This window comes from Saccopteryx bilineata, chromosome 11, assembly GCF_036850765.1.
Source record: "Saccopteryx bilineata isolate mSacBil1 chromosome 11, mSacBil1_pri_phased_curated, whole genome shotgun sequence".
Lineage (NCBI taxonomy): Eukaryota > Metazoa > Chordata > Mammalia > Chiroptera > Emballonuridae > Saccopteryx > Saccopteryx bilineata.
In genome coordinates, this window is record NC_089500.1 from 62,018,704 (window position 1) to 62,029,697 (window position 10,994).

Sequence of the window (10,994 nt, forward strand, 5' to 3'; positions counted from 1 at the left end):
TATATTTTTGGAGTGCCTCCGTTAGGTGGGACAGGAATGGGGCCAGATTTTTTCTGCTCATTGTGTAATTTCTTGGAGTTTTTCATAATTAACTGCCTTGTGAGTGACCTTTTGGAGTCCTGCTATTAAGCAGGTGACCATATGGTTACGAAGGTCTCTGCCAGGTTTGTCAATTTTTTTTCTTTTTTTTTTACAGAGACAGAGAGAGAGCCAGAGAGAAGCACAGATAGGGACAGACAGACAGGAATGGAGAGAGATGAGAAGCATCAATCATCAGTTTTTTGTTGTGACACCTTAGTTGTTCATTGATTGCTTTCTCATATGTGCCTTGACCATGGGCCTTCAGCAGACCGAGTAACTCCTTGCTCGAGCCAGCGACCTTGGGTCCAAGCTGGTGAGCTTTGCTCAAACCAGATGAGCCCCTGCTCAAGCTGGTGACCTTGGGGTCTCGAACCTGGGTCCTCTGCATCCCAGTCTGATGCTCTATCCAATGCGCCACCGCCTGGTCAGGCAAGGTTTGTCAATTTGATAGTCCAAATTAGGGTCTTCCCGGGGAACAGCTGCTGCTCCCACAGGGTGTTGATTGTTCTGTGGAGGTCATCAGCGTGCGCCTGTGCGGCCAACCAGACTCGCTCCTTCTCCTCAGGCAGTAAAGTGGAGGAGAGGATGATATAGAGCAGGGGTCCCCAAACTTTTTACACAGGGGGCCAGTTCACCGTCCCTCAGACCGTTGGAGGGCCAGACTACAAAAAAAACTATGAACAAATCCCTATGCACACTGCACATATCTTATTTTAAAGTAAAAAAACAAAATGGGAAGAAATACAATATTTAAAATAACAAACAAGTAAATTTAAATAAACAAACTGACCAGTATTTCAATGGGAACTATGCTCCTCCACTGACCACCTATGAAAGAGGTGCCCCTTCCAGAAGTGCGGCGGGGGCCGGATAAATGGCCTCAGGGGGCCGCATGTGGCCCGCGGGCCGTAGTTTGGGGACCCCTGATATAGAGGTTATGCCAGATCAGATCATAAGACTGGGTTAGGTATTTAAATTCCTTAACATAGGTGTCTGGGTCTGTGGAGAAGAAGCCTAGTCTCTTCTCTGTGACAGGTCCAAGAGGGAGATCGGAACATGGACTCTAACAATTCCATTGGTCTGCTACCTCACGGAGGGGGAGGAGGGGAACCTGAGGGCCCTGGGGGGTCCGTCGCATTGGATGGGAGCAAGTATGAGGGGGGGAAGGGAGGTCTGAGGGATCAGTATCTGATCCTGAGCTTGAATGATCCCCAGATGGTGGGGAGTTGTCAGCATAGGGAGGAGGAAGAGAGGGAGCAGACGGAGGGACAGTGTGATCAGCTGGATCGAAAGAAAGAGGGTCAGAATCTGCAGGAGGAGAAGGTTTGGAGTGTGCTAGGAGGATCTGATATGTGGAACATATTTGACAGAGAGAGGGATGAAAGTGGAGAGCAAAGAAGGCCTAACGTAGGGGATTTCCGACCACTTGCCATTGCGTTGACAGTGTTAGAATCCATTGGAGTCTGAAAAGACCAGCGTAACAGGCTTTATTGAAAGGAAACCTGCCTGGCTGTCTCGTAAGGGAGCGTCGCACCAGGCACAGACCAGGACCCTGCTTTTTTAAGGGCTAGGGGAGAGGGAGCAGGAAGGGTTGTGGGGCATCAGCCGATTGGCTGCTGGACAAAGAATGGTCTTTTATGGAAGTTTGAGTATGTTTAACTTCTAGCGGTTTTCAATCACCCAGGACTTCTTGGCTTGTGACATCAGACATTCCTTTGTGGTCATCTGCTGCGAGCCCTGAAACAGACTTACCGGCAGGGTTAGAGAAATGAAACCTAAGATTCCCGACTATTTGATAATAAAAAAAAGGAAAGAGAGTGGTTCCTAGAGAAGCCTCAAGGGAAAAGGGGCGGAGGTCATTATCTTCTGTAACTTCTTCCTGCTGAGTAGGGGTGGTGAGGGGTTATGAGGGGTAGAGAGATGCAGTGATGGCTTCTTGTCTGGTAGGAGTGTATTTATAGGGTTCCATATTTTTCTTTCATGAGGGCAGGTTTCAGGATTGGTGTGTAGGGTTAGGTAGATTTTTCCAATTTTCTGATTGGCAAAGGTCTGCATGCGGTTCTGTAAGAAACTAGTGAACAAACATAAGGGCAGGGTCCAAAAGAAAAATAAATAGGAGAGTGAGTGGACCAATGAAAGGTCAAGACACCCAGTTTGTGCAAAGCCACTGATTCCATGACTCGTTTTGTTTTTTACAAATTCACTGGGCTTCAGAGAGAGAGAGAGAGAGAGAGAGTGGGAATAAGACAGGGCAATGGCCAGTCCCTCTACCCCTAGACCTATTTTTATAGAAAATTTTAAAGCAACAAGAAGAGGAATTACCTGTATAGCTCGTTTGGTTCTTAGATTGATGGGTAGTGTACTAGGAACTGGAAGAGGCTCATGGGGTGGGATTAGGTTGATATTTGGGGTGAGATAGATTAGGGTACAGGTTTCTGCCCAATTAGTAGGGAGACACATATAGGTGTTGGTCCCACACAAGTAGAAAGCCCCTGATTGGGTGATACAGGATGAGAGGTGGATAGAGAATTGATGGACAAGGGGTCGGTTTCATCCATCTGACTCTGAACTCCAGACGGTCAAGGTGGAGGAAAGTGCAGCCCCGACTAGGGGAAGACATGGTCGGAGGCCTGCTCTGAGCATAGCAACCGTGTGGTAGGGGTAGTGAGCCAGGGACATAGCTGTGTGCTGGGAGAGGAGCATTTATGTTGTGAAGCTGTAAGAGTAGGGGGTCCTGTGAATTGAACGGAATTAGAAAATAATCCATTTGTTTTTGGAGAAACTTGATAGTTGACTCGATGATTGTGATGGTCTTTGGGAAATTGGATAGTTATTGTGGTGTTGCAGAGGTTAGACGGGAGGTGACCCATTGGGACAGTACCTTGAGCAGTAAAGCATGAAGGGCAGGTGAAAGCAGGGGGTATTCAGGGCAACTGGTCCCCAAGCAGGGGGAATTTGGGGTTTTAATTTTTTTGAGCTGAGAATAATAGGTTTGATATAGCTTATTGGCTCGGTTGGCGGCTGAAGTGGGATAATTCCCTATAAGAGTATCGGCTCTCTCAAAGAATGAAGCCCCTTTTTGGGTTTGGTATATGAAAACTGTCCGTAGAAAGTGGGGGTGGTTGTTTGGGATAGGGAGGGCAGAGTAGGCTGAGGAGGACATAGACATACACATCCAGCAATTAACTGCACAGGAAGAATTAGCTTTAATTAAAAGTCTTTGAGTGAGGTTAAGAGAGAGTTCTATATATGTGTCCTCTAGGAGAGAGGAGATGGGGGCAGCATATGTGGTGCCCAGTAAGAGAGAAAGTAGAGCTGGTGTGAGGAGATCAAGAACTGGGGGCATGGTGGTTGGGCTTAGGGGTGATTAAAAGGAAGAGAAGAAGAAATTGAAAAGCCGCCGTTTCTTTGGAGAATATTTAAGTAGAGAACCTTGTCAGGCCAAGTCCCATATTTAATTGAGGATTTGTCAATTTTACTGGAGTGAGGCCTAAACCAGGAGAAGTCCTCGGAGGCCTGAAGAAGGGAGTAGAAGAATCTGGCAAGGTGGTAATTGGCAGTTGCCTGTTGTGAGTGCCTGCTGGACTGGGCAGTATGGCGGGATACAGCCTTTTGGAGGAACATTATGAGATGGACTGGTCTGGTTCTTATTGGACAGGGGAACATGTGGAGATTTTGAGAGACAGAGGACCTGTGGGGGTGGAGATGTAGGTTTTAGGGGTATTGGTGGGATAAGGCTTAATGTGGGAGAGGTGAGTCTCCTTCCACTTTATGGCCGAAGGGGTGGACAGGATAACAGTATGGGGCCCTGTCCAGGTAGGCTGGAGAGGGGTTTTTCCCCGTGTCCTCTTGTAGACCTGGTCCCCAGGGAGGATTGATAGGTGTGAATCATGGTTGGAAAGGGCTGTGGAAGGAGCTTGTCAAGCTGGGAATAGTAGGTTTAGTATAGCTTATTTGCTCAGTTTGTAGCTGAAGTGGGGTAATCTCCTATGAGAGTGCTGGCTCTCTCACAGCAGGTGACCCCCTTCTGAATCTTGTACATAAGAGTGGTGTAAAGGAGATGAGTATTATTAAGAGGAATAGGGAGAGTTGAGTAAATTGAAGATGATATGGACAGACATATCCAGCAGTTGGCTGTATAGGAGAAGTTAGTCTTGTGTATGAGATTTTAATTAAGATTAAGAAAGTTTTTTTAGATGAGAAGATTTTAAGAGGGAGGGTATGGGGGCAGAGTATGCCTTTAAGGGTAAGGAGATAAGAAAGAATAGAACAAACTGGAATCTCCATCCTGTCTTTTATTAAAGGGTAATCATAGTTACAGCTCAGGCTGTTCTTCTTCTGGGACTTTAGCCAGACTGACTTTGGTGGGCCCTAAGGGGGAGCAGGCGTATCTGGGTGATGATTCAGGTTGACTGGAAGGGTCATTCGTAGGTATGTGTGGAGATGGAGCTTCCGTTTTCTTTAACCTGGAGACATGAAACTAGGGGGCCTTTCCCTGGAGTTTTGCAGCCGTGGGGGTGGTGAGGAGAACCTTGGGATTCACTATGCTGGGTGGTAGAGGTAAATTTATAACAGAATTGGGCAAATCTGGCTGGCTGAGAAGCAGTAACAGAGCCAACTCTGAGTACAGGAAGTGAAAGGAGAGAGAGTCTCTGAGTTTGGATCGTAGATTCCAACCTAAAATAGGCATAGGGCATCGAGGCAGGAGGAAAAAAGAGTGTGCAAAGGAGACACCATGTATTAGACAAGGCAGTGGATCTGTGGCCAATGGGGAGGAAATAAGACCATCAACACCCACAACAGAGATCTTTAGGGGATGAGCAGGACCTGAATATTCAGGCAAGGCAGAGTAAGTGGCCCCTGTGTCTATAAGAAATGAGATCGGCTTACCTGCTACTTGGATGGTTACCCTAGGCTCTTTGATGGTGATAGGTCACAGGTGGCTGGAGTAGGGCTAGAAGAGACTGAACCCTCCCTTAGAGGAGTGAGGAGGCAGTCTACCTTCCAGTGTCCCTTTTTCCCACAGTGAGGACAAGGCCCTGGTGGGGCTGAGGAGCTGGGCAGGCTTTGTGCCCAATGACCTTCTTTTCCACACTTGAAGCAGGACTCTGGTGAAGTCTTACGAGGCCCCTTAGGGCCATTGGAGACTTTAAGGGCAGCCGCCAAGAGCTGGTATTTTGCCTGATCTCTTTTGGGCTGTCTGCCTTTTCCTGTTCCTCTTGGTTACTAGACCTTAAAAGCCATGCTCAGGAGATCTCATTTAGGGGTTTGGCTAAGAGAGAAAAATTGGGAATCCAGTGTCTAAAGAAGCCTATTAGACCAAGGAAAGAAAAGATTTGATTCACGGTGGTAGGTGGTTGGAGACTGTGAAGGGTCTGAGTTCGATCTAGGGTGAGACCTCAGGTGGTGGGTGATGCCCAGATAGACTATGGACTTAAGAGTGAAGTTGAGCCTTAGCAGAGAAGACACTTCCTTCATGGCAAGGAAGTTAAGAAGGGTGGTGGTGTGTCTCCTTGAGGCAGGCAGGGAGGGGCTGCAGAGGAGTAGGTTATTTACATATTGTAAGAGAGTACTAGTTTTGAGATTGCATGCTGCTAAATCCTGAGCTAGTGCCTGCCCAAACAGGTGTGGGCTGTTTCTGAACCCCTGGGGTAAGATGGTCCACATAAGTTGCTGGGCTGCATTAGTGTTCGGGTCAGTCCTCCAAGTAAAGGCAAACAGAAAGTAAGAGTCAGGGTGCAGAGGAATGGTAAAGAAGGCATCCTTGAGGTCTAGGATTGTGAAGTGAGTGGTGTTTGAGGGAATGTGTGACAGTAACCTGTAGAGATTAAGGACTACTGGATGGAGGGGAACTACCGCCTCATTGATTAGGAGTAAGTCTTGTATGAGGTGATAAGCCCCTGAAGGTTTTCGAACAGAAAGGATGGGGGTATTGCAGGGAGAGTCCATGGGGATGAGTAAGCCTTGATTTAAGAGGTTGGTAATTATTGGTTTAAGGCTTTAGAAACAGACACAGTTACACATTAAACAAAGATTTTACATATAAATTATAAATTAAGAAATTTAAATAAGCATGCTTTACTTGTTTCAATTAAAATTACATTAGAGGTATTTTCTGACAAACAAAGAAACAAAACAGATTACTTACTCACACAGCTTAATATACAACTCTGCCTTTTTAAGCTTTTCCAGGTGGCAGGATAGAGGGGAGGAAGAGAGAAAGCAGATGGAAGAACAGCTGGATGGAAAGAAGGAGGGTCAGAATCTGCAGGAGGAGGAGGAGGAGGCTGAAGTGCTTGTGGTGGTGCCACGTGGTCAGAGGAGTCAAAAAGATCAGAGCTCTGAGGAGAGGGGAGGGGGCGAGGGGGAGAAAGGCCCAGTTGCCTGTGAGGAGAGGGGAGGGGGTGAGGGGGAGAAAGGCCCAGTTGCCTGTGAGGAGAGGGGAGGGGGTGAGGGGGAGAAAGGCCCAGTTGCCTGTGAGGGGGGAGGAGGGGTCGAAGAAGAGAAAGGCATTTGCAAGTGAATGAGAAACAGGATTCGCAAAGGGAGGGGCCTTTCTGGAGGGAAGAGACTCATACATAGGTCGCTGTATGGCTCTTATGGAATTACATTTTAAAATATGTGGCGTTCATGGCTCTCTCAGCCAAAAAGGTTCCCAACCCCTGCTCTATCCACTGCACTGTCACCAGTCAGGTTGGTGGAAGGAGAATCTTAAAATTAGCTTAATGAAGTGTTGCTCTTTAATCACTTAAAGGAGTCCCTTTTGTGTAAAAACCCTCACTGATGATCCTCCAGGGGAACATTTTGTAAGCTAATAGTTTTGTTAATATGAAATGTCACCTGACCAGGTTGCTGGTTTGAAGCCCAAGGTCGCTGCCTTGAGCAAGGGGTCACTCATTCTGCTGTAGCCCCCAGTCAAGGCACATACAAGAAGCAATCAATGAACAACTAAAGTAGTGCAGCTACAAGTTGATGCTCTGCCCTTCTGGGGCCATTGCTCCATTGCTTGGCAACCAAGCTATTTCAGCACCTGAGGTGAGGCCATAAAGCTATCCTCAGCACCTGGGACCAAATTGCTCAAACCATTCAAGCTATGGCTGCGGGAGGGGAGGAGAGGAAGAGAGAAAGAGAAGGGGGAAGTAAAGGGGATGGGGTGGAGAAGTAGGTGGTCGCTTCTCCTGTGTCCTGACCAGGAATCGAAGCCAGGACTTCCACATGCCGGGCCGGTGCTCTACCGCTGAGTCAACTCTCCCTTCCTGTTTGTCTGTCTCTAAAAAAAAAGACATCTAATTTGTGTTCTGTTCACATTTTAGATAATGTATAAAAGCTCTATGATGAATAGTACTAACTATTTATAAAGCAAAAATTTACAATTATTCAAACACCTGAATTTTGATGGCAAAAGTAACACTTATCCACGAGAACACAGAAATAGCTCTTGTCCCCTGGTCCCCCACCAAAAATACTAAGAACCCTACAATCCCAAAACCAATAAAAATGTGTAACTTAAAAGAAATGGAATTTTTGTCCCACAATTGAGTTCATCAAGGCTTTCAAGCAGGAGGTTTAAAAAAAATCCCACTTTCTGCTTGAATGATGGTGGTGCAGTGGATAAAGCATCAACCTGGGATGCTGAAGTTCCAGGTTTGAAGCCCTAAGGTTTCTGGCTTAACTACAGTCTCATCCTGCTTGAGCACAGGATCACCAGCTTGAGCGCAGGGTCAGTAGGATCATAGACATGACCCCATGGTTGCTGACTTGAGCAAGGGGTCATTCACTTGGGTGGAGCCACCTGGTCAAGGCATGTGAGAAGAAATCAATAAACAACTAAAGTGCCACAACTACGAGTTGATGCTTCTCATCCCTTTCTCTCTCTTGCAAAAAAGAAAAAAAGAAGAAATTCTACTTTCTAAAAATATCTGACAATCAAAGGCATGGAAACTAAGGTAATGGTGATTCTTATAGATGCAAACGACTTGTGAATGGCATAGTCACCACAAAGGGGCTTGTGCCTGCAGCCATTTCTCACTGTATTGATGCCTTCAAGCCCAAGCAGTACGGCAGGTATGTCCACACCACTTACAACAGCCTGTACAACATGCCCAGGGAGACTAATGAGATTCCAGTGTGCAGTGACAGACACTCCAGCTCCATATACGTATATTTTAAGTGAGAGACACAGATGAAAAGTTATCAACTCATAGTTGCGTCACTTTAGTTGCTCATTGATTGCTTTCTCATATGTGCTTTGATTGGGGGGGGGGCTCTCCAGCTGAGCCAGCAACCCCTTGCTGAAGTCAGCGACGTTGGGCTTCAAGCCAATGACCTTGGGCTTCAAGCCAGCGACCATGGGGTCATGTCTAGGATCTCATGCTCAAGCCAGCGACCCTGCACTCAGGTAGGTGAGCCCATGCTCAAGCCACATGAACCCACGCTCAAGCTGGAAACTTTGGGGTTTGAACCTGGATCCTCAGTGTTTCAGGTTGATGTTCTATCCACTGTGCCACCACCTGGTCAGGTTACATATTCTTGAAAAGTCTTTTTCAGTTGCTGTGATTTGCTTTTTCTTCTCTATATTGCTGATGTCACTGCCTGTTGCCACTGTGATTTTGCTGGGGTCCTGGTGGCCCTCACTGTCCCTGAGGGCCACAGACAGAAACCCAGTGTCTAGCGCTGCCAGAGCAGAGGCAGGAACAGAACCTGTGGGGTACAGGGGGCAGCAACACCCAGGAGCCAGGTGGCATGAAGCTAGACCAGGTGCCCACCCTGCCTGCTGGGCCTAGCAGGCACTGCAGACTCCTTATTTCTTCTTATTTTTTTAAGTGAGAGGCGAGGAGGCAGGGAAGCAGAGAGACAGACTCCCACATGAGCTCTCAACAGGATCCACCTGGCAAGTCCCCTACAGGGCAACACTCTGCCCTTCTGGGGCCATTGCTCCTTTGCTTGGAAACCAAGCTATTTCAGCACCTGAAGTGAGGCCTTAAAGCCATCCTTAGCACCTGGGACCAAATTGCTCAAACCATTCAAGCTATGGCTGTGGGAGGGGAGGAGAGGAAGAGAGAAAGAGAAGGGGGAAGTAAAGGGGATGGGGTGGAGAAGTAGGTGGTCTCTTCTCCTGTGTCCTGACCAGGAATCGAAGCCAGGACTTCCACATGCTGGGCCAATGCTCTACCGCTAAGTCAACTGGCCAAGGCCTGTTTTGTTTTGTTTTTTAATTGAATTTATTAGGATACACTGGTTAAACAAAATTATACAGGCTTCAGGTACACAATTCTGCAACACATAATCTGTAGTGTGTTCACCACCCCAATTCAAGTCTCCATTCAATATCATTTATCCCCCCATCTATCCTCCACTCTTCCCTATACCAATCACCAAACTACTGTCCATTTGTTCTTCATCTCTTAGCTCTTTCTACCCAGTACCCCGACCTCCCCACTTCCCTGGCACCCATCAGTCTGACCTCTGTATTTAGGTGTCCCTCCTCTTATTAACCGCCACACCTTGGATATGGAGCCAGCCTGCTCTTGTGTCTCTGCCCCACTTACTAGTCTCAAGGTGGCTTCTTATATCCTTAGTAAGGGAGGAAGAGCTGAGTTAGTTTGAAAAGTAACAAACCACGGCCATAGCCCCTTTATAAGCTCCCTGAATGAACTTGCAGCACCAGCAAGAAAAACGATATGTGAATAGTCAAGGACAGACAGTCCAAACCTCCCCTCTTACCCCCTCCCCTCAAGTCACATATGTGACTTGAAGGTCACATATGTCTACTCACAAAGAGGTAAAAGAAATCAGGCATATTTCATGTGAAAGCAAAAACTGCAAAGGTGTAGAAGACTCAGAAAGAGTAACTTTGGGGCGCTTGTGTTTTATTGCCTTTTTTAGGTAATGCTGCTCCGCCGGCTGAAATAAACCCCCTTCCTGCAGCACTCGTCTGAGCACCTTTGTCCGCCTTTGATTCCTGCAACATTGGTAATAGCATACCTGTTCAGCAAATCTTCAGGTGGTTCGTGATGAGAGTTGTTCTGTATTTAGTTGTAATTTTGATGAGGTGGAGGAAGTGAGCGCAGTGTTTATCTACTTTGCCATCTTGAAAGGGAGTACAAATAGAAGCTTCTTTTTCATGTATTAAGAGCTCATCTTTGTTGGCCCTGGCTGGTTGGCACAGTGGAAGAGCGTTGACCTGACGTGCAGATGTCCTGGGTTTGATTCTCAGTCAGGGCACACAGGAGAAGCACCCATCTGCTTTTCCTCTCCTTCCTCTCTGTCTCTCTCTTCCCCTCCCACGGCCAAAGTTGCATTGGAACAAAGTTGGCCTGGGTGCTGAGGATGGCTCCATGGCTTCTGCCTCAGGTGCTAGAATGGCTCTGGTTGCAACAGAACCACGCCCCAGATGGGCAGAGCATCGCCCCCTAGTGGGTATGCTGGGTGGATACTGGTTGGGTGCATGAGGGAGTCTGTCTCTCCACTTCCCTGCTTCTCACTTCAGAAAAATACAAAAATAAATAAATAAGAGTCACCTGACCTGTGGTGGCGCAGTGGGATGGGGCGTTCACCTGGAACGCTGAGGTCGCTGGTTCAAACTCTGGGCTTGCCTGGTCAAGGCACATATGGGAGATGATGCTTCCTGCTTCTCCCCCTTCTCTCTTTCTCTCTCTCTCCCTCTCCACCCCCTCTGAAAAATAATTGAATAAATAAAGTCTTTTTTTAAAAAAAAGAAAGAGTCCATCTTTGCAGTATCAGGGAGCCAGTCTCCAAATATATTGTTTCTCAACTGTCCCTGGGTATAGTCTACATGGCCTCACGTGGCTTACTGCCTATTAGAAGAAATATGCCTCTGTCCTTTGGAAGACCTTAAGTTGTGCATATCCCTGGTTCCTACAGCCTATAGGCCAAATTTAATTGTATGGCCA

The 10,994-nt window shown here is 47.2% G+C and overlaps 1 pseudogene; it reads right to left on the reverse strand.

Annotated features, from left to right (window-relative positions):
• Positions 1 to 7,990: 7,990 nt before the first annotated feature.
• LOC136315065 (protein FAM210B, mitochondrial pseudogene) lies at positions 7,991 to 9,708 on the reverse strand (annotated as a pseudogene).
• Between the last annotated feature and the right edge of the window lie 1,286 nt (positions 9,709 to 10,994).